Raw genomic sequence first — 23,965 nt, 5'->3', positions numbered from 1 at the left:
TTCAGACTCCATTAATTTCTTCTTTGGTGGATTTCATCATAAATGCTTTGGAATTATCTTGGATCATTGCATTTCGGAGAATAGCTAAGTCATTCATAGTTAATCTTTTTCCGAGATTGTTGTTACTGCATACAATGTTTTCTTGGTTCTGCTAATTTTGCTTTGCATCAATTCATATTTTCCCAGATTTTTTGGAAATCATCCTGTTCATCATTTCTTACAGCACAATAGTATTCCATCACAATCATATATCATACTTTGTTCATCCGTTCCCCAATTGATGGACATCCCTTCAATTTTCAGTTCTTTATGTTTAAAACCTTATCTTCTGCCTTAGTATTAATTCTGAGATAGAGGAATGGCAATGGCTGGGCAAGGTTAAGTGGCATGCCCAGGATCACATAGCTAGGAAGTGTCTGAGGCCAGATTTAAACTTAGGTCCTCCTGACTCCAGGCTTGTTGCTCTATCCATTGTGCTATGTTGCTGCCCTTCAATTTCCATTTTTTTTGCCACCACAAAGAGTTGCTAAAAATATTTTTATGCATATAGTTCCTTTTCCTTTCATCTCTTTGGGATATTGATCTGCTAGTGGTATTGCTGGGTCAAAGGGTATGCACAGTTTTATAGCCCTTTGGGCATAGATCCAAATTGCTCTTCAGAATGGTTGGATCATTTCACATCTCTGATAATTATGTAGTAAAATCCTTTTTTTCCCACATCCCCTCCAACATTTATTATTTTCATTTTCTGACATATTAGCCAATTTGAGAGGTGTGAGGACCTCTATGCTGTTTTAATTTGCATTTCTCTAATAGTGATTTAGAGAATTTTTTCAAATGACCATAGATAGCTTTGATTTTTTCTGACAACTGCCTGTTCATATCCTTTGACCATTTATCAATTGGGGAATGACTTGTGTTCTTATAAATTTGACTCAGTTCTGTATATATTTAAGGGAGAAAGCCTTTAGTAGAGAAACTTGCAAAGAAATGTTTTACTCCCAGTTTCCTGCTTTCTTTGGCTATGCTGGTTTTGTTTGTGTAAAACCTTTCAAATTTCATGTAATCAAAATTATTTATTTTAATCCTCTAAAGTTAGCTATCTCTTGTTTGTTTATAAATTTTTCCCTTATCCATATCTGACAGGTAGAATAGTCCATGCTCCCCTAAATAGCTTATATCACCCTTTATGTCTAAATCATTTACTCATTTTGAGCCTATCTGGATGTGAGATATTAATCTATATTTAACTTCGGCCAAATTGTTTTCCAGTTTCTCCGAAGTTTTTTTTTTTTCTTTTAATCAAATAGAGATTTCTTGTAAAGGGGCATACTCCTACACAAATTAATTGATCAATGGAAAAAGTTTCTACAGTGGCTAATGTTTATTGATAAGCTAAACTTTGTGTCTCAGCACTTTTTGCCACATTGACATTTCCACGATGGACGATGGAAAGGAGCATCACTATTTTTTTCTTTCCTCCATGAGTTTCCTGGTCCCTGCCTTCAAGGACCTCACAAACCTGTGTACCTGCTCCTTATCTTCTCCCCTCCACCTGCTACCCCACTCCTGAAGCTCTCGTCCTCCTCATTTCCTCATTTTTTTTTTTTTTTTGGTTCCTTCAAGCCCCAGCTGAAATCCCACCTTCTACAAGAAATCTTTCTCAATCTCCCTTTTCTTTTTTGCTTATCTCTGATTTGCCCTGTATGTATCTTGTTTGGACATTGCCTTTTTTTTTTTTTTTAAACCTGTAACTTTCGTCTTACAATCAATACTAAGTATTGGTTTCAAGGCAGAAGAGTGGTATGGGCTAGGCAACTTGACCGAGTGATTTGTCCAGGGTCACACAGCTATGATGTGTCTGAGGTCACATTTGAACCCAGGGTCTCTCCTCTCCAGCAGTTAGGTAGCTCTCTCTCCACTGAGCCACCTAGCTGCTGCCCCTGTACATAGATTTTTGAGTATTGTCTCTCCCATCAGACAGTGAGCTCCTTCAGAACAGGGTTTATCTTTTGCCTCCCATTCTCCACATTCCCAGCATTTAGCACAATGTCCTGCGCACAGTAGTCGCGTAATAAGTGCTTGTTGACTTGACAACGTGACCAAAGGCAAACCACTTCATTCTGGGCTCGGTTTCCTCAAGTTGTCTGCAGGAGTGGGGTTTGGGACCAGATGATCTGCTAAGATCCCTTCCAACTCTAAATCCATGTCCAGTGAACTCTGAATTTTTGACAATGGGCATAACTACCCATTAGGGAGGTCGAGATATGAGCCCTGAAGGTGTTCGGAGAAGCGGTGGCTGGAGCTGCAGGTTGGGACTGGATAGGGGGTGCCACCGTTCCTCCCCGCTCCACCCTTCCTCCGGCTCCCGCTCTTTCCCTCTGAGGTGGCCCCACCCCGCTTCTGTTTTGGGCCCGAGGAGGCGGAGCTCGAGGCGCTGACGGGCAGCGCCTCCGCAGCCAGAGGAGGAGGCGGGGACAAGCCCAGGACTGCTGCCGCTACCGCGGCTGTTGCTGCCGCTTGGCTCTGCTCCTCCGGGGGGGATTCTTCGCCACGCTGCTCGAATCTAGGGGCGCCCGTCTCCCCGCTTTTCAGGCCAAGCCCTGCCCTTCCCAGGAGGGCGCTGCTGTCGCTGGGGCTCCGGGACCCAGGTAGGTGGCACAGGGACCATGGCGCTTGGGGCTGTCTTTTGTACTGCAGAGAAGGCGGTGCGCGTAGGTGCGGGTGCCCATCGTGCTCCCGCGATTCCAACCAACGCATCCCCGCCCGCGGTCGCAGACACCCTGCTCCTGGGCGGCGGCTGTCTGGGGTCGGGCCTCCCAGGGACTGGGCACTGCAGTTAAGAAGGATCCCCGGCCGCCGCCGCCGGCCCGGCTCCCGCGGGGAGGCTAGGAGCCGGCTCCGGCGGCGAGGGCGCGCGCGCGTGTCTGGGGGTGGGGCCAGGGGGCTCGTGTCAGCCCTGAGGAGGGCGCGCGGAGGATAGAGACCGGGTCCTGCAGGCTTTGGGGTAAGCGGGGCACGACGTCAGAGGAAGATTACTGTGTCAGCGGCCTTGGGGTGGGGCCGGAGATATGTGAGTGAATGTGTGTGTGTGTGTGTGTGTGTGTGTGTGTGTGTGTACGTGTGTATCCACGACCAGGCATGTTCCTTGGGAATGTGGTATGGTGCTTTTGAATCATACCGGAGCTGGGCTCTCCATCTTTTAAGATCAATGCGTTTGTATCTGTGCATGCCTTTGGGCCGAGCAAATGCATGCACCCACACTTTTTATGGTCACGCACACACGCCGGTGTGGCCGGGTATGCACGGTGTATTTCCGGGGGACAGCTCTGCAGCCGGCTTCTTTTCCCAGCTACACCCGAAGTTGCACTTGATCCCTGCCCCAGAGACTTTGGGGGAGGAGGGGTGACAGATAGTGGCTTTTGCGGGGGTGACTCCCCGTCCTTACAGTGCCCTGCCCCTCCCCTCGTCAGCTTTCCTCCTCCTCACGGCCTTTCTCCCATGGCAAATCTGGTTGTAATTGAGAAGGAGTTCCCGCTGCCCTGCCCCTTTGCCCTCCCTGGGCACCGGGAGGAGAGCGGGATGGGCCGTGACCTGCTTCCTTAGGCTCTGCCTGCGTTGGGGGTGATTGTGGGTGGGAGCACGCGCGGGCCAGAAGTGAAAGTGCGGGAGCGTGGCTGGTGGAACTGGCATCTCTCCCTGCCCCTTCTGGATTTCGGGTTACCTTGGAAGGTGAGAAGGAAGGGCTTCGAAGAGGCAGAGGGACTAAGGGGACATAGACTGCATATACTGCTGCTCCCATTGTTGAGGCTGCTAAACTCTGGTGGTAGAGCCTAAATATCGCCATCAGAATGGAGAGACTAGCAGGTTGGGAAGGGAATCCCTCTTTGGATGCTCTTGTCCTCAGCCCAGCATTCTCAAGGATCTTTCTCTTCCCTTCCCACCTCGGCTTGCAGAGATCTCCAGTTAATCTATTTCAGCTTCACTGATTCAATGCCTTTTCTTTTTTTAATGTGTAGTGTGAGGGACTGGTTAAAGGTACCCAGGTAAGGAAGGACAAGAACGGGTAACTTTTCTGTCATTTGGGAAGGGGAAGGAAGAATCCCTGAGATGGCATTTATTTATAGCAGCCCCCATGGAAGCAGTTTCAACGTAGCAGAAAGGACAGTCTGCATAACATTCGTGGCACTGCAGCAGCCCAAGTTTTAGAGCTCCCCCCATCACATCACATAACATTCAAACTACCATATGCTGTGGGGTTGGTTTGTTGCTAGTCTCTTGTTTTTTAATTTGTCTATAAAGATGAGAGATAGAGAGGACTGACACCTCTTTCAGAAGTTTATTCCTATTTTCCCCACAGATTTAAGTATTGTTTGTTAGCCAAAAAAACCCCTCAAAACAAAAAACCTAATGAGATTTTGGATTTATTTTGGGGTGCTGGTTTTGGCACTAGACTGAATGTAGCATATTTCAGAGGTCTCAAAGTATTGTATGAAACTATTCATGTTAATAAAGTATCATTTGAAGGAAGAACAAGATTAAATGTGAACCAAGGTAGTTAAGATTAGATAGGCAGAACAGATTGTTCAGGGATAAAAACTCAAGAGTTAAAATATGTAGGTTATTTGTTGTCTTTAAATGAAATTCAGTATATCAACACTGTTTTTACTGAGTATTTTAATGCATGCAGGTGTGTGATTTATTTTTCATATGAAGACACCTAAATTTAGTGTGGCTACAGCAATTAATTTTTTACTTAGATACACAATTTCCCCCTTTTATTTATAGCCTCTTAAAAAAACCCAACAAAACTCAAGTGAGAAAAATCTGGAACATATCTCTTTAAAGTGTAGCACATTTTGCTTTTTTTTGTTTGATAATCAGTATAACATTTTAGTTGTCCTTTAGAACACATTTATATGTTACAAAAAAGACTTTATGCAGACCTGTATTTCCAGTTCTTGTCTGTCATGTTTGCAGCAGAACTAAGTTTCTTGTTATATGGGGATGATTTCGTCAATACCAAAGGCAACATTGATAACCTAGAAAGCCTTTGTAGTTTTACGCAGCATTGAAAAATACTGAATGAAAACAGTGCTGCACTTTAAATAAAGTTAAAGATCTTGATATATGAAATAACTTACTTTGACATCAAATTATTTATTCATAGTATCAAAATGATTGAATACCAGACTCTTTAAAATGATTAAAAATACTTTTTAATTAATAGGTATTTACATAACTAGTATTAGAACAGCAAATTTTGTCTTGCTATATCAAATATGAATTTTCCAGTAGTGGTTTTGGAGTTAAATTTTTTTTAGCAAATGCAACATTATTTTCAGAAGTTTTAGTCTAATTAAACTCTACCTAGAAGCTTACCTTAATTTTTTTTAAAAGATTTAGGTTTTTGGGGGGCAGCTGGGTAGCTCAGTGGAGTGAGAGTCAGGCCTAGAGACGGGAGGTCCTAGGTTCACATCTGGCCTCAGCCACTTCCCAGCTGTGTGACCCTGGGCAAGTCACTTGACCCCCATTGCCCACCCTTACCACTCTTCCACCTATGAGACAATACACCGAAGTACAAGGGTTTAAAAAAAAAAAGGTTTAGGTTTTAGAAAAGTCCTATATTTGATATAGTAGAGTGGTTTGAAAGTACCAACATGTATTTACTAACAATTTTTTTCATGTATAGTGGTTTAAAAAATTAATGAAATGTTTTTGTCAGCATTTGGTATTTTGATTCTCCTTCCACTTGATTTCCAAGTTAACAGAATTTTTAATTTGTCTTAATTAATCTTACAAGTTGTAGAATACTTAGAACTTTAGAATTTATTTTAGAACTATGGTAGAATTCACCTTTAAATAATTTACTTAAAAAGTACTGACTAATCCTCACATCCCTTATGAATCTTCACAATATCAGTTTTCATGAAAAAAAGTAGAGATTGTTTTTGGATGTTAAATTATTATTCATGTCTTAGCCTCACAGTTTCTGTACTTAAAAACTCGGTCTCTTCATAAATCCTTAAATAGTAACAGAATTCATTAGCTTACCCTTTTGAGGGCATGTATGCTGAGTTGGGTACTTGCCTATTTGAGTACTCTTTTCTGTTAATGTATCCCTATTGATTTCTTAGTGAATGCTTTTTACTCCTTTTTCTTCTGTTTGTATTTTTAAATGGATAGGTATTGAAGCCTGGATTTTGGGAGGGTGGGGTTGGGGTTAGTTCTTAATGTTTTCATCTGTCTTAAAATATGAAACACCCTGGGTAAGAGCTTCCTGGGTCTTAAGAAACACTTGACAAGCAGGTTTTTCTTTTCTTTTTTATTTAATCCATTGATCTTGGGGGAATGAATGTTCTTTTTTGATCTCTTGTAGTACTTCAGGTGCATTTGCAGGCCGTCTTCAGTCTGTAGCATCCTTTTCTTGGGGAGTTTAAATCTTTGCTGGTTTCAGGTCTACATCTTTGCAGATTTCCCCCCTAGTTTCCTAATGAGCTTTGTTTGCCTTTTCAGTTCCACCCCCTTTGCCTTCTGTTCTGTTGTTGATGAATTCCTTTTTCAGGAGTCTGGTTGTTTTTTTACCATCTTTAGACTTTTCCATTCTTAGCAGTTTCCAGGATAATGTCACAGTGTTTTATGTCTACTTCCACATGGTTTATGCATGATTTCTCGTAGTTCTGGGCATTAAATCTTATCTTTCTCTATAGCTATGCCTTTTTTTTTTCCTGCAGCATTTTGCCTATTGCCTAACGTGCTGTGTTTCCCCCCCCTAATGTTGTCTTTGTTATCTGCGAGGGGGTCATAGATGTTAAATTCTAAGTAGTGACTAAAAAAGCCCTCTATTACTCAAGAGCATTTAAAATAAGATAGGGTGGATTTAGAATCAGAGTGCTTAGATTCAAATGTGACTCTTCCACTATTAACTTGGTCAAGTCTCATAGCCTCACTGGGCCTCAGTTTCTTTATCTGTAAAATGAGGGGATTGAACTAGATGACCTCTTAGTTCTCTTCCAGTCCTGAGTCTATGATCTCATGATCATGGAATTTTTTCTTCTTTTCCTATCATCAAATGTCCTTTGCTTCATCAGGGTAGCTTTTCTATCCCAAGTACACTTTCAACAGTTCTTAAAGGGAAGGAAGGAAACTAGTATTTATTGTGCCATATTCCAGGTATTTAAAAAAATATTGCCTCTTTTGATCCACACACAACCCTGGGCTACTATTATCATCATCATTTTACAGTTGGGGATACTGAGGCAGATATTGGTTAAGTGACTTACCCAGGGTAATACAGCTAGTGAGAGTCTGAGGCTGGATTTGAACTCAGATTTTCCCTGACTCATCTATAACCTGTACCTGCTCTGATCAGAGATGATGAGTTCCTGGGACTTTATGGTGCTCTTTTCTCTTTCCTACTTTTAGAAAGTCACTCTTGGAGAATGCTCATTCTTGTACTCTCCTGTGATATTTTCAGGAAGGTGAAACGAGATCTTTTTTTTAATAGCTGTGTAATGACTTATTACTCAGCATTCAGTTAAACAAAATAATGAGTCATGTCATAAACGAATAAAATGGTAGCACAATAGAGAGCGCTCCTTGGTTTCACCTTGTGTTCTATTTTTAGCTGGGTGAGGTAGTTATATGTATAATCAGTTACTATGGTTTATTTACCATGAAATTACTGACCATTCCCCCTGTTGCCATCTGGCTTTAGCTAATAGGACCCTCCCCTCTCTGATTTGTCTTCTTCCCTTCCATAAATTATAATAAAAAGTCAAGAATTGAGTTGGAATATAAATATTTTAATAGTCTTCAACAACTATTTTGAGTACTGTTCTTGAGCAAATTGGTAAAATAAGCCTCTGAATAAGAGTTCAAAATAAAAAAGTTTTGTAATAAATGATACAACATTGTAGTATATTTTGGAATCACTTTATTTAAAATTCCAATCCTGAAAGCACACAAATTATAGACTATATTTATAAAATTGAAACCAGGAAATTAGACTAAGAGGATTATATGAACTTTCTAGAGCGGGGCTTCTGGCTTTTATTTGTCCTAGTTTGGTCTTTGATTTGTGTTATAATTTGGGGCAATGTGCTAGGCAATGCAAAAACATAATTATTCTGTGCCCCTTTCCTTCTAATATTTTGTAATCTACCAAATGTGTAAGGTATGTACTAAGGTATGATGACACCCACTGGTAAATATTTGTTGTTGGTTGATTTAATACCATAATGTAGCAACATAGTTGTGCTCATTGATATGATGACTTGATATTTGGAGATCTAAATTCTAGCACCAGTTATTCAATTTTATGATTGTTACTTAAATTTAAATACTAGGAAAAAAATCACTAACTCTCTCATATGTTGTAACCCTCTTTTAGGATGTAAGTTTCTTGAGGGTAGGGAATAGATTTTGCTCTCTTTACTTTATCTCAGCTGCTTAGTAAAGTTCCTGGAGCTTTTTCATTCAACCATTTCAGAATATTTTTCACTTTATAAAAGGATTCTGAATAATTGGGCATTTTTTTAAGAGCTAAAAGGGGACTTAGATATTAGGTAGGTAAATCCTCTTATGGAATGATAATAATAGATAGCATTTATATAGTTACTTTAAGATTTGCAAAGTGCTTTACAAATTTTATCTCATTTAATCCTCACTACAACCTTATGAGCTAGGGACTGTTATTATCTTCATTTTACAAATGAGGAAACTGAGGCAGATAAGGGTTAAGTAACTTATCACCATAGCAAGTATGGGTCTGAGGTCAAATTTGAATTCAAGTCTTGCTGGCTCAAATCCAGTATTCTGTCTGACTCAACATCTAGAAAAAGAACCTGAGAACTTTCAAAAGATAGAGCTCCCTGAATGCAATGTTTCGTTAAAAAAAATAGATCAACTATTGCATAAACAAGGCAGATTTGTTTTTATGTATGTGTGTGTATATATACACACATATGCATGTGTGTATATATACACTTACCCAAAGGGCTCATGATCTCTCTATTAATGAATGTTTGATTCAGTATAGATCATTTTTTTTGTAACAAAACGAAGAAAGTCATCAGTATTTATTATACAACTTTTATGTATAAGTCACTATGTTAGGTGTCAAGAATATCAGGTTGAACAGGACCTTATTCTTGCCCTCAAGAAACTTGTTGTAGTCTACTAGGGAAGATAAATGTTTTCACAGGTAACTGCAATAATAATTAGAATTTCAGGAGAGGTATAAAATACTACAAGGGTTCTGAAGAGGCTAATCTCACAGTTGGTTGGGCAGGGAATTAGCTCAGTGACAGCTACATGGAAGAGCTGGCCATTCAAGGGTGCAAAGGATTTTAAGAATTGAAAACTGTGGTCAGGGAGAATGTTTTTAGTATAGGTCTTGGAATGAAAAAAATCATGGGTGTGTGATTAGTTAAGGGAATGCTGACCCATAAAGTACAGGAGGGCAGACAGAGTGAGAGGGCACTGGAGAGGTATGGAGGGCCTGGCATACAAGGGCCCCCTTATATCGTGCTATTTAGTTGGGAGACCATCTTAGAAGAGAGGCACTAGAAAGTGGAGAGGGGAGATTGGAAAAGGGATTTGAGCTGCATGTTGAAGGAAACCAGGGGGCAAAGACAATTTTCTGATCTCATAGGATCCAGCAGTGGGGGTGCCAAAATCATTCTATCCCAACACCATAAATCTGGAGCTGGAAAGAAATTTAGAGGCCAACTGGTACAGCCCTTTTCGCTTTATGGATGAGGAAACAGGCCCTTGATGATTGATAGTAAGCATCCAAGACAAGATTTGACCTCAATGAAAGCTGTTTTTTCCATCTTGGAGATAATCACCATCTCCAAGAAGCTAAAGCTCCGTGCAATGGACATGACTCCATGTGGCACGCCGCAGGCTAGATGCCACTTACCAAGCCTTCCTTGCCCTTTTTTGCCCCAGTGGCTTTGCTCTGCCATGAGTTCCTTTGGATTGCCATCTCCACCCATTCAGGATCCCCTTTCACAAAGCCGTCCCTTCTTTTTCCCCAGCCAGATACAGTGATCTTTCTCTCTTTTAAGTACTTTAAAAAATGCTATCCTGTATTATTATTTGTGTTTGTGACTTCCCTTTAGCTTGGAAAATTTTTCTTTGGCAGCTGAGCAGTATAAGTATGGAGGCAAGATTGATACCTGGGTTTTGAGTGGGGAAGCCTGGGAAGATTGTGGTGTTCTCTCAAGAGTAATTAGAAAATTAGGAAGAAGGAAGGGTATGTGTGTGGGGGTAATGAGTTCTGTTTTGGATGTGCTGAGTTTGAGACGTCTATGGAACATCTAGTTTAAGATATAAAAGGGCAATTGGAGATTTGAGGGGAGGAATGAATAAATACGTGGTGTGTGTGTGTGTGTGTGTGTGTGTGTGTGTGTGTGTGTGATATATTGTGTTAAAATTAAATTTCCCCCAGCATTCCCCACAAGCACCTCTCACTCAGCATGACCAAAGCAACTCATATCCTTTCTTCATAAACCCATCTTCCATGCTTCTCTGTTTTTATTGAGGGTTCCATCTCAGCCACCCTGGCTCACAGACTTAGAGTCCTCCTTGGTTCCCTCTCTTTCCCCAGCCTCCTATATCCACATCTAAGGGAATAACATTAAAAGAAGATCTTTTGTTGTCACGTTATAACACAGCAACAACAACAAAGTCTTTGGTGGGTGAAAAAGTACTTTGGGGAGTTTTGGTGGGTCTTAAACTTTATTCAGGAGGTACAGAAAGATTTGATTTCCCTGAAGGATTTAACTTCTGTAGGCAAGGGGAGAATGAATATGTGTGTATGTATAGAGATGGTTGTTTTAAAAAATTATAACTTTTCTTCTTATTTCCCCAAGTGCTTCACAGTCATTGTTTATTCCTGACAATAATCTCCTATAGGGGATTATAATTGCCTACATTTTACCGGGAAGGGGGAGAGACACAGAAAAGATAATTGTATGAATCCACAGAAGGATCAGGATGTTAGAGCCAGCATTTAATCTCCAGATTTTAACTCTCATCCTTTTATTTAGATTAGTCAGCCTTTCTGAATCTCCACAAGGATTTTTTTTAATAGAGCAGAAAAAAGAGGAACTAGCAGTTTGAAACTTTTGTGTTTTTCTTTAATTCAACGAACTGAAAACAGTTGTAACTGAATTAATTGAACGTGAAGATCTCTCTAATTTGTATCCTCTTTTGATATGTTCTGGTCTTGTCATTCTATTTTGAATTTACAAATTGTGTATTGCTTGACAAATTGTAACTTAGAATTTTGGGGGAAGGTTTAAATTAAAGGTTTATTTTTCTATTTCATGTTTAGGATCCGGAGGATAGCAAGAAAATTAGTATGCCTGTGCTCTCTTGGGACTCACTGGAAATTGTACTGTGACATCTACTGGGATTTAGTCTGGTGAGCCATTTTTATTTTGTTAAATGCTTGAACAAAAACACATATTCTGAGATATGATAAAATAAAAGTAAAATCCCAGGCATTATTGCAAATGTAATACATACAAGTACATACAAGTAGTTTTTAATATAGCGAATGCTCATAATTGCTGTTTTTTAAATTCAATATTGTCAATAGTTTTCTTTAATTTTTTAAATCTGATTTTTTCATCTTTTGATATATAAGATTTTTGCTTCTTTAAGATAGATAGTATCTTTGGAGCTGTATTTCAAAGTATAGCAGCTAGTAATATTATGGCTATTTTTAAGTTTAAAGTTTTTTTCAGGGGTTAATTTAGGTGGTATTTTAGTAAAAACGTTACCCCTCATTCTTCCAGCCAAATGTTTTGTAAAATAGTTTTGTGTGAAATACTGGTTTTATATCATAATGTTCCAAAAGGGAAAATAAACAAAACAAATCAGAGTAAATAGAGGACTTGAAAAAGGTCATCATTTATATGTTGGAATTATGAAGTCCTTTTCATCATGTATTAAAACACATTAAAATGTAGTATTCTCCTATACCCTTTCCATTATTTTGTTAGGGTGTCTTCATGTATACAACTTCTGTAGAATTGTTAGTGTTTCTTTACAGTATATCTATCACTATTTATTGCAGCCTTCTACTTGACCTGAGTCTTTGTAGGTCATTGCTTAGAAGACTACTTAGAAATATTGTCATAATCCTTAAGCAGAGTAGTTTAATAATAAACCATTGCCCAATTAGTTAGCAGCAGAATGATAAAAAAAAAAGAACAAGATAGAAAACTACTTTGGAATTCCTTAAAATGCAGATAACAGCATGATATTATTTATAAGCGTTGAAAAGGTAAAGGAATAAAATATCATAAAAAAAAAAGAAATCTGAAAGCAATTGCAAATGGGAATCATCCTTATTGGATCTTGCCTGAATTTGGGGTTTGTGACTTGGCATTAAACTGGAATACCTCCCTCCCCTCCTTCCCTCCCAGAAATCCAGTCCCAAAGTCAAACTTTTTTAAAAAGCAACATGGGGGCAGCTTGTGCCTCAGTTGATTGAGAGTGAAGTCCAGAGATGGGAAGGTCCTGGGTTTAAATCTGACCCGCAGACGCTTCCCAGCTGTGTGACCCTGGGCAAGTCACTTAACCCTCATTGCCTAGCCCTTATCACTCTTCTGCCTTAGAACCAATACACACTATTGATTCCAAGATGGAAGCAGGCACTATGCTGGGTTTGGGGGATACAAATACAAATGTTAGATAGTCTCTATTCAGGGCTAAAGTAGCTTACAATTTAATGTAATGGAGGTGAAACAAAAGCACAGAGAAGTAAATATAACATATATACGGAATGATAAAGTTGTTTTTTTTTTTTTGAGGGGAGATGCTAAGATGGAGGGGATGGTGTTCTTAATATGTGAGGCCTCTTCAAAGGGAGAGAGCACTTGGGTCCTGGATAGAAAAGAGCCAGAAATGAAGAGGAAAAATATTTTAGGAATTGAGGAGAGGCCCATGCAATGGAACATAGATAAGAGACAGAATGGGATATATGGGGAACAGTATGACCAGTTGGTTGGAGAAGATGTTTGGGAAGGAAGCAACGTACTATTAGTCTGGAAAGATAGTTTGGAGCTTTGTTGTACTAGGTTTTATATACCAGACAGAGGAGTTTATATTTTGACTTGAAGGCAATAGAGAGTCACTGAAATGATCAGGAAAGTGACATAATCAGATATTTGCTTTAGGGATATCAATTTGGCAGTGCTATGAAGTGTAGATTGGCCTAGGGAGTCACCAAGTCACCAGAAAGACCTATTGAAGTCTAGGTGAAAAGTTGTGAGAGTCTTAAACAGGGTGACTGTTGTAAGAAGGGCATGGGTGCAAGAGTTGTTAAAGAGATGCAGTCGTCAAAACTTGGGAACTTAGTAGCTATGGAAGATAAGTGAGATTGAAGACTCAAAGAAGACTCCCTAAGTTATGAACCTGGGTGGCTGGAAGAATGGCAATGCCCTGAATAGAAATTAGGAGGAGTAGTGGGAAAGATTATGAGTTCTATTTTGGAAATGTTGAGTTTAAGATACTTTGGAATACTTGGGTGGATGGATGTGTTGGAGAGGCAGTTGGAGACAGAGATTTGGAGTTTATTATTATTATTATTTTTATTTTTTAGATTAAACATTTTTTATCGATTTAAGAAAATTTTTCCATGGTTACATGATTCATGTTCTTTCCCTCCCCTCCTACCACTCCCCTCTCATAGCTGACATGCAATTTCACTGGGTTTTACATGTGTAATTGATCAAGACCTATTTCCATATTATCAATATTTGCACTAGGAGGGTGATCATTTAGAGTCTACATTCCCAATCATGTCCCCATCGACTCATGTGATCAAGAAGTTGTTTTTCTTCTGTGTTTCTTCTCCCACAGTTCTTTCTCTGGATGTGTTCTTTCTCATAAGTCCCTCAGAATTGTCCTGGATCATTGGATTGCTGCTAGTAGAGAAGTCCATTACATTCTATTGTACCACAATGTATCCGTCTCTGTGTATAAGGTTCTCCTGGTTCTGCTCCTTTTACTCTGCATCAGTTCCTGGAGTTTGTTCCAGTTCACATGAAATTCTTCCAGTTCATTATTCTTTTGAGCACAATAGTATCCATCACCAGCAGATACCACAACTTGTTCAGCCATTTCTCAATTGAAGGGCATCCCCTCATTTTCCAATTTTTTGCCACCACAAAGAGCATGGCTATGAATATTTTTGTAAAAGTCTTTTTCCTTATGATAGAGATTTGGAGTTTAGAAGGGAAATGAAGACTAGATATATGATTTTGGGAGCCTTCTGCATGGGAGTGATAGTTGAATCCATGGAAACCACTAAGTTTACCTGGAGAATGTATACAAAGAAGAGGATTCAAGACAGCCCTGGAATCCACATAAAGATGGGAGATGAATTATGGTCCTGCAGATTGTAAGGGGTAGAAATTAAAGGTTGGACTAAATTTATGAGAAATGTGGTTGCTGAAATTATTACTCAAATCAGAATGATTTTTTTATGGTAGTTTATTTATAAAAAGGAGAAAGAGTAAAAGTGAAGGAGTCAGAGAGAGATTAGATAATTACTCCAGCCCAGTTCAAACCAGGCAGGGCTTCAGAGGCCCCAGCAAAAGGGGACCAGAGGTAAATTAAACAAGGGTTCTAGCCACAAGACTTCCTCCAAGACCAGGGGCCTCTCCAGAGGCTAGTACCTCCAGAAAAAAAACAGAAAAGGGAATCAGCCATTTTCACTCACCCATGTGGGAGTCCTAAAGGAAAATCCAAGAGCAGTCTGAGGTCCCAAGCTGGAACTCCTCCAAGGCCAAGTTCAAAGGAGAAAAAGCTGGGTCAAGGAAGTTAACACCATTTTTAAAGACAGTTCTTTGCCTTCCTGTGCCTTCCTTCTACGTATATGTGGGCCAATTGCAGCTTTTGCTTTGCTTTGGACTTCTCGGGGGGCTGTCAGTCACTAACACACATAGGCAGGGGAGAATTAATCCCATCTTCACAGTCCCTCCTGTGATCATTTGGGAGTCTAGTCTCCTCAATTGATCATTTAACATAATCATCATGTACCTCAGAAAAATCTTCTAGCTACAGATCCATACAAAATTGCACCTTAGGGGAAACTACAGTAGTTAGAGATACGAGGGAAATAGAAGAGAGGGAAAGCAAAACCAGTGTTTGCTAGGCACATTGACAAAAAGTCAAATAGGGGGCAGTCCCCTTTGGCATCAAAGTTTACATTCAAAATAAATGTGTCCAACCCCCTTCAGTTCAGTCAACTGCACCCAAAGTTCATTCTGGATCTTCTTGATGCAGTATAGGTTTCTGCAGGCATCTTTCTTCAAACAGTTCATTTTCTGGAGTTAGCAAGCTTCTTTTCCTGAAATTTTTCTCAAACAAAATTTTAAATTGTGGATTTTATGAAAATATATACTTAATCTCATCTTCACAAAAGGAGACCTTGAAGGTAGAGAGAAAGAAAACCTGATAGTACAGTTTTATGCAAACCTAAGTGGGTGACTCCTAAAGGGGAAAAGTTGATTACTGGTGTTAAATGTTATAGGCTGTGGAAGCCTGAGAAAAGGCTGCCCTCTTTTTTTTTTTTCCAGCAATAAAGAGATCATAGGTAACCTTGGGAGACAGTAATATAAATCAGATGGTGGAATTAGATATCATATTGCAAGGGGCTGAAAAGTGAGTGGGAGGTGGGACAGTGGAGGCGAAGAATATAAAAGCAATTTTCTAGGAAAAGCAGGAGAGAGAGAAGATGATAGGTCAATGGAATGCTTGGATCCAAGGAAGATTCTTTAAGGATGATGGAGAACTGGAATGTTTGAAGGTAGCAGAAAAGGAACCATGACTAACAAGAAGTAGAAAATGGGGGAGAAAGAAAGAATGCTTGAAGGAGGGCAGTTTGCTAAAGGGGATAAGGGAGGAAGGGATCAAGACTTAGTATTGTTGAAGAGAAGGATCACTTCCTCCACTGAGATTGGAGCAAAGGTGGAAAGGACTGGGAGATGAAGTTGAGGAGATTGGGAATGTGGAATTCGGAGATGGAGGGAGCCTCAACTATTTTAGTAAAATATAAGGTGAGGTCCTTTTGGAAGTGATAAAGTAGGTAGTTGAGAAGAAGAAACTTGGAATAGCCACTATGGAGGGAGTGCTTTAGAATGTCCATCACTGAAGCCTCAGTGGATTAGCTTGCAGTAGCAAAGGCTCAGATTAATTTTTAGTGGCCCTAAATCAAAATGGTGGTAAGTCTCTCTAGAAGGATTCAGCAGCATTTGAACAAGGAAGAGAAGGTAAGTGATGGCAGTAATCTTAAGCTTGGGTTTGGAAAGGCATGAACAGTGATAGGATAAAGTAAGGGATTAAAGACTCAAGGAGAATGCGAAGTTGAACTGGTTACAGAAATGTCAAGATTTTGATAACATGAAAACTGAAAGGATAGGAAATTATGATTAGATAGAGGGATTTTAGAGTTTTGACTTATGGAGGTAGAACCTGTGGTTTCCATATAATATTATTGTGTATTACAGTATATATTATGTTGCTATATAATATATGACAATATATATTATATTGATAATGAGGTCATGGGTTTGGCTTTCTTTATGTGTAGCTGAAATGGAGTAAAGTGAACTATGTCAAATACTACTTCAGAGGGTAAGATTTGAGGGAACTGGAAAGCAAGAATATTTGTGAGTATTCTATGTTGATAACATGCAAACTGAAGTCTATTAAGTGAAAGGGCAGACTGCAAGCATGTATTGTCTAACTAAACGTGCCAGATATTGTCTAAAATGCTGGGAATACGAAGAAGAGCAAAGGACAATTCCTGCTCTCCAGGACTCTCTTGGAGACAAGATGCAAACACTTATGTACAAACAAGCTATATATAGGATAAATTGGAGATAATTAACAGAGGGAAGGAATTAAGAATAAGGACTGAGAAAGACTTCTTATGGAAGATAAGACTTTAGCGTTGACTTAAAGGAAGCTAGGAGGGAAAGGGAGAATTCCAGCTATAGGAGATAATCAGTGAAAATGTAACAAGGTTGGAAGAGGGATTCCTCCTTTTTTCTGAGGAATAGTAAGGAGGCCAGTGTCACTGTATCTTAGACTACCTAGTGGTGGGTTTGAGGTTGGGAGTTAGGTGTTAGAAGACTTGAAAAGTTAGGAGAGGGTTAAGTTAAGAAGGACTTTGAATAAAAGGATTAGGGTAGAGGAGAATGATTTAGAGCCTCAGCTCCTTGAGAAAGGAGGGAGAATGGCTCAGTACTAGTAGATAATAACCCCCCAAATCCAGAATTAGCAAGAAGGCCCTGAAAGTAAGCCCATTCCTCCTCTTGGCTCTGAGAAGTACATCTGTTACAGAAGAGGGAGTTGGGATTGCTAGGAGGTGGCTAGGATGCTGAGAGGAAGAGGTCTAATGTGTTGGTTAAAAATAAAATAAGGGTTCCATGGGAACAATAGAAGTGGGGGGTTGAGTTGGTTAGAGGCTTACGAGGGTTAGGGCTGACATGGATGAGGGACCATGGAACAATACTGAGGGGTGAGACCTTATTTTGGAATTCAGCAGCAGGACATTCAGTATATTATCCTAACTCTTTTTTAGTAGTTTTGGCAAATTTTGTCTTATTTTTTGAGCAAGAAATGGAAAGTGTGTGCATGGAGGTTTAGGGGACAACACTGGCAAGATGCCCTCTCTTCCTGGATGAAGCTCTATTTGAGATGGAAGTGAGATTTAACTTATTCTCTAATCAAATCGGGCAACTTGGCTCTCTGCAAGACTCAGCGCTTAGTGGGTTCCTTTCCTGGGGTGGGCATGGTGACGCATTTCTACTTGTCGAGGGCAGAGATGGATGGCAGAGCAGAGGGCAAGGTGGCTATGCTAGCTAGACTTTGGCATCTTGGTGGAATGGCTAAATGGGAATAAGTTTGTTTTGGTGTTGAGATGAGGCTCCATTTACACATATCCCAGTCAGGAAAAGGAACCAAAATTCTGCAGAAATCCAGGGGACTTGGGTTCATTTCCTGGTTCTACTACTTATTATCTCCATGACCTTAGGCCTCTTTGGGTTATTTCACCTCACTGGTTTCACCTTTATCATCCATAAAGTGAAGGACTGGGTGGTGTGAAAGATCTAAATCTAGTAATCCTATAAAAAGGAGTGAAAAAGGCTTAAGGCTTTTGAGTAACCAGAGTAGTTGCTGTAAAGCCTTTATTTATTTTGTAGGAGAAACCTGCCAGGCCTTGGTTCAGAGACCATTTTTATCTCTTCCTTTACTAGCAAGTTTGATTTCTTAACCTACAGAGGATTATAACTAGCAAGCTGGGGGAAGGGGAAGGGTAAAGAGAGTAAACTTGGTTGTGAATTTTCTACATTTGTTGCCTCCTTTTCCTTTTCCTCTTTTTTTTTTAAACATTTTTTAATATTCATTTTTAACATGTTTACATGCTTCATGCCCCTACTTTCCCCTTCACCCCTCACTCTCCCCCCACCCATGGCCGACGCGCATTTCCACTGGTTGTAACATGTGTCATCAATCAAGACCTATTTCCAAATTGTTGGTAGTTGCATTGGTGTGGTAGTTTCGAGTCCACATCCCCAATCATGTCCACCCCAACCCATGCGTTCAAGCAATTGTTTATCTTCTATGTTTCCTCTCCTGCAGTTCTTCCTCTGAATGTGGGTAGCATCTTTACCATAAATCCCTCAGAATTGTCCTGTGTCATTGTATTGTTGCTGGTATAGAAGTCCATTACATTCGATTTTACCTCAGTATATCAGTCTCTGTGTACAATGTTCTTCTGGCTCTGCTCCTTTCGCTCTGCATCAGTTCCCGGAGGTCTCTCCAGTTCGCCTGGAACTTCTCCAGTTTGTTATTCCTTTTAGCACAATAGTATTCCATCACCAGCATATACCACAGTTTCTTCAGCCATTCCCCAATTGAAGGGCATCCCCTCATTTTCCAGTTTTTTGCCACCACAAAAAGCGCAGCTATAAATATTTTCGTACAAGTCTGTTTATCTATGATCTCTTTGGGGTACAAACCCAACAATGGTATGGCTGGATCAAAGGGCAGGCATTCTTTTATAGCCCCTTGAGCATAGTTCCAAATTGCCAGCCAGAATGGTTGGATCAGTTCACAACTCCACCAGCAATGTATTAATATCCCAATTTTGCCACATCCCCTCCAGCATTCATTACTCTCCCCTTCTTTCATTTTAGCCAATCTGCTAGGTGTGAGATGATACCTCAGAGTTGTTTTGATTTGCATTTCTCTAATGATTAGACATTTAGAACACTTTCTCATGTGCTTATTGATACTTTTGATTTCTTTACCTGAAAATTGCCTATTCATGTCTCTTGCCCATTTTTTATACAACTGATTTAACTCCTTGTATATTTGAGTAATTAGACACCTGTCAGAGTTTTTTGTTATAAAGATTTTTTCCCAATTTGTTGTTTCCCTTCTGATTTTGACTACATTGTTTGTGTTTGTACAAAAGCTTTTTAGCTTAATATAATCAAAACCATTTAATTTACATTTTGTAATTTTCTCTAGCTCTTGCTTGGTTTTAAAATCTTTCCTTTCCCAGAGATCTGACAGGTATACTATTTTGTGTAACTTATTTATAGTTTCCCTCTTTATATTTAAGTCATTCACCCATTCTGAATTTATCTTGGTGTAGGGTGTGAGATGTTGATCTAAACCTAATCTCTCCCATATTGTTTTCCAAATTTCCCAGCAGTTTTTGTCAAATAGTGGATTCATGTCCCAAAAGTTGAGCTCTTTGGGTTTATCATACACTGTCTTGCTGATGTCATTAACCCCAAGTCTATTCTACTGATCCTCCCTTCTATCTCTTAGCCAGTACCATATTGTTTTGATTACTGCTGCTTTATAGTATAGTTTAATATCTGGTACTGCTAGGCCTCCTTTCTTCACATTTTTTTTTCATTATTTCCCTTGATATTCTTGATCTTTTTTTATTCCAAATGAAATTTGTTATAGTTTTTCCTAATTCAGTGAAGAAGTTTTTTGGTAATTTGATAGGTATGGCGCTAAATAGGTAAATTAATTTGGGTAGAATGTTCATTTTTATTATGTTAGCTCGTCCTACCCATGAACAGTTAATGGCTTTCCAATTGTTGAGCTCCAGTTTTATTTGTTTGGAAAGTGTTTTGTAGTTGTTTTCGTATAATTGCTGTGTTTGTTTTGGTAGATAGATTCCCAAGTATTTTATATTGTCTAGGGTGATTTTAAATGGTGTTTCTCTTTCTACCTCTTGCTGCTCTAATGAGTTGGAAATATATAGAAATGCTGATGATTTATGTGCATTTATTTTGTATCCTGCCACTTTGCTAAAGTTGTTGATTATTTCTACAAGCTTCTTAGTTGATTCTCTAGGATTTTTTAAGTAGACCATCATATCATCTGCAAAGAGTGATAGCTTAGTCTCCTCATTGACTATTTTGATACCTTCAATTTCTTTTTCTTCTCTAATTGCTATTGCTAGTGTTTCTAGTACTATGTTGAATAATAGAGGTGATAATGGGCATCGTTGTTTCACTCCTGATCTTATTGGGAAGGCTTCTAATTTATCCCCATTGCATATAATGCTTGTTGATGGTTTTAGGTATATGCTGTTTATTATTTTTAGGAAGGTTCCTTCTATTCCTATACTTTTCAATGTTTTCAATAGGAATGGATGCTGTATTTTGTCAAAGGCTTTTTCAGCATCTATTGAGATGTGATTTCTGTTTGTTAGACTGTTGATATGGTCAATTATGTGGATGGTTTTCCTAATGTTGAACCAACCTTGCATTCCTGGTATAAATCCCACCTGATCATGGTGGATGATCTTCTTAATTACTTGCTGGAGTCTCTTTGCTAATATTCTATTTAAGATTTTTGCATCTATGTTCATTAGGGAGATTGGTCTATAGTTTTCTTTCTCTGTTTTTGGTCTACCTGGCTTTGGAATCAGTACCATATTTGTGTCATAAAAGGAATTTGGTAGGACTCCTTCTTTGCTTATCATATCAAATAATTTGTATAGTATTGGGATTAGTTGCTCTTTGAATGTTTGATAGAATTCACTTGTGAATCCATCAGGTCCTGGTGACTTTTTCTTAGGGAGTTCTTTGATGGCTTGTTCAATTTCTATTTCTGATATGGGATTATTTAGGTATTCTATTTCTTCTGCTGTTAATCTAGGCAATTTATATTTTTGTAAATATTCATCCATATCTCCTAAATTTTTATATTTGTTGCCGTATAATTGGGCGAAATAGTTCTTAATGATTGCCTTGATTTCCCCTTCATTAGAGGTAAGGTCTCCCTTTTCATCTTTAATTCTGTCAATTTGGTTTTCTTCTTTCCTTTTTCTTATTAGATTGACCAGTACTTTGTCAATTTTATCTGTTTTTTCAAAATACCAGCTTCTAGTCTTATTTATTAATTCAATAGTTCTTTTACTTTCAATTTTATTAATTTCTCCCTTAATTTTTAGTATTTCTAATTTATTTTTCATCTGGGGGTTTTTAATTTGCTCGCTTTCTAATTTTTTGAGTTGAATACCCAATTCATTAATCTCTGCCCTCCTTAATTTGTTAATATATGCACTCAAGGATATAAATTTCCCCCTGAGAACTGCCTTGGCTGCATCCCACAGAGTTTGGTAGGATGTTTCATCATTGTCATTCTCTTCAATGAAATTGTTGATTGTTTCTATGATTTCTTCTTTGACAAATTGGTTTTGGAGAATCATTTTGTTTAATTTCCAATTGGTTTTTGATTTGCCTGTCCAGGTGCCCTTACTAATTATTATTTTCATTGCATTATGATCTGAGAAGGTTACATTTATTATATCTGCTCTTTTGCATTTGTTTGCAATGATTCTATGCCCTATAACATGGTCAATCTTTGTGAATGTACCATGTGCAGCTGAAAAGAAGGTGTATTCCTTTTTGTCCCTTTTTATTTTTCTCCACATATCAATTAAGTCTAATTTTTCTGGGACTTCATTCACCTCTCTTACCTCTTTCTTATTTATTTTTCGGTTTGATTTATCTAGATCTGAAAGAGGAATATTTAGATCTCCCACTATTATGATTTTACTATCTATTTCCTTCTTGAGCTCTGCCAGTTTCTCCTTTATGAATTTGGGTGCTATGCCAGTTGGTGCATACATAGTGAGCAGTGTTATTTCCTCATTGTTTATACTGCCTTTAATCAGTATGTAATGACCTTCCCTGTCTTTTTTAATCATATCTATTTTTACTTTGGCTTTGTCAGAAATCATAATAGCCACTCCTGCCTTCTTTTTCTCATTTGACGCCCAAAAGATTTTGCTCAAGCCCTGAACCTTAAACTTGTGTATGTCCACCTGCCTCATATGTGTTTCTTGTAGACAACATATGGTAGGATTTTGGTTTCTGATCCACTCTGCTATTTGCTTCCGTTTTATGAGAGAGTTCTTCCCATTCACATTCAGAGTTATAATTATAAGTTGTGCATTCACTGATATTTTCGTATCCTCCCCTATTCCTACCCCTTCTCCTTAAACTATTTCCTTTTAAACCAGTGGTTTGCTATTAAGACCCTATCCCTTATCCCCTCCCTTGACTAACTTACCTTTCTACCCCCTCCCTTATTATTCCCCTCTTTTTGTTTTTAAAGGCCTAATGAATTCCCTCCCCCTTCTTCTCCCCTCCCTTTTTTTGACCTCCCCACTCCCCTGCTCCCCTTGGTTTATCCCTTCTGACTTTCTCAGTAGGGTTAGATAAGAGTTTTATATCCCAATGGATAGTATAGCTACTCTTCCCTCTCCGGGTTGATTACACTGAGAGTAAGGTTTAAATATTACCTCTTAATGCTCTCTTCCTCTCCTTCTTATAATAGTATTTGTCCCCTTTCCTTCCCATGCCCTCTTTGTGTGTAATATAATATCCTATTTTCTTATTCACTCAAGTTTCTCTTGGTGTCCCCTACTATTCACCCACCTCTTTCCCACTCCCCATATCATCTTAGACCATTTAGTATTCAACCCTTTCCCTCTGAATTATTCTTCTGATTACTATAATAGTGAATACTATAATAGTGAATAGAGTTCACTACCGAGAATTATACATAGCATTTCTCCACATAGGAATGCAGATAATTAGATCTTACTGAGGCCCTTAAAAAGGCAAATTTAAAAGTTATGAGTTTTCTTTCTTTCCCCTCTGTTTCTTATTTATCTTTTTATGTTTCTCTCGATTTTTGTGGTTGGATATCAAACTTTCCATTTAGCCCTGTTCTTTTCTGTGCAAATACTTGGAAATCTTCAATTTTGTTGAATGCCCATACTTTCCCCTGGAAGTATATAGTCAATTTTGATGGGTAGTTGATCCGTGGTTGCAGGCCCAGCTCTCTTGCCTTTCTGAATATCATATTCCAAGCCTTGCAGTCTTTTAGCGTGGAGGCTGCCAGATCCTATGTGATCCTGATTGGTGCTCCTTGATATTTGAATTGTCTCTTTCTGGCTTCTTGTAAGATTTTTTCTTTTACTTGGAAGCTCTTAAATTTGGCAGTTATATTTCTGGGCATTATCTTTTCTAAGTCGAGTGTGGAGGGTGATCTATGGATCCTTTCAGTTTCTATATTGCCCTCTTGTTGTAGGACTTCAGGACAATTTTGCTGAATAATTTCTTTTCGTATGGAGTCCAGGTTTCTATTAATTTCTGGTTTTTCTGGAAGACCAATTATTCTCAAATTGTCTCTTCTAGACCGGTTTTCTTGGTCTGTCACACTCTCATTGAGATATTTCATGTTTCCTTCTATTTTTTCAGTCTTTAGACTTTGTTTTATTTGTTCTTGTTGTCTTGAGAGATCATTAGCTTCTAATTGCTCAATTCTAGCCTTTAGGGACTGGTTTTTGCCTGTAATCTTTTGGTTTTCGGCTATAATCTTTTGGTTT

The 23,965-nt window shown here is 38.8% G+C and overlaps 1 protein-coding gene across 1 annotated transcript in view; it reads left to right on the top strand.

The window, feature by feature from the left end:
- The first annotated feature begins 2,539 nt into the window (after positions 1 to 2,539).
- Positions 2,540 to 23,965, top strand: part of MACIR (macrophage immunometabolism regulator) — a 39,516-nt gene continuing 18,090 nt past the window's right edge. Inside the window, exons 1-2 of the mRNA XM_044657631.1 lie at positions 2,540 to 2,651; positions 11,345 to 11,434. The gene's annotated coding sequence lies outside the window, so the exon portion shown is untranslated. The remainder of the gene's footprint in view (positions 2,652 to 11,344; positions 11,435 to 23,965) is intronic.

Source organism: Gracilinanus agilis, chromosome 1, assembly GCF_016433145.1.
Source record: "Gracilinanus agilis isolate LMUSP501 chromosome 1, AgileGrace, whole genome shotgun sequence".
NCBI classification, from domain to species: Eukaryota; Metazoa; Chordata; class Mammalia; order Didelphimorphia; family Didelphidae; genus Gracilinanus; species Gracilinanus agilis.
This window is presented reverse-complemented; position numbering and strand designations above follow the sequence as displayed.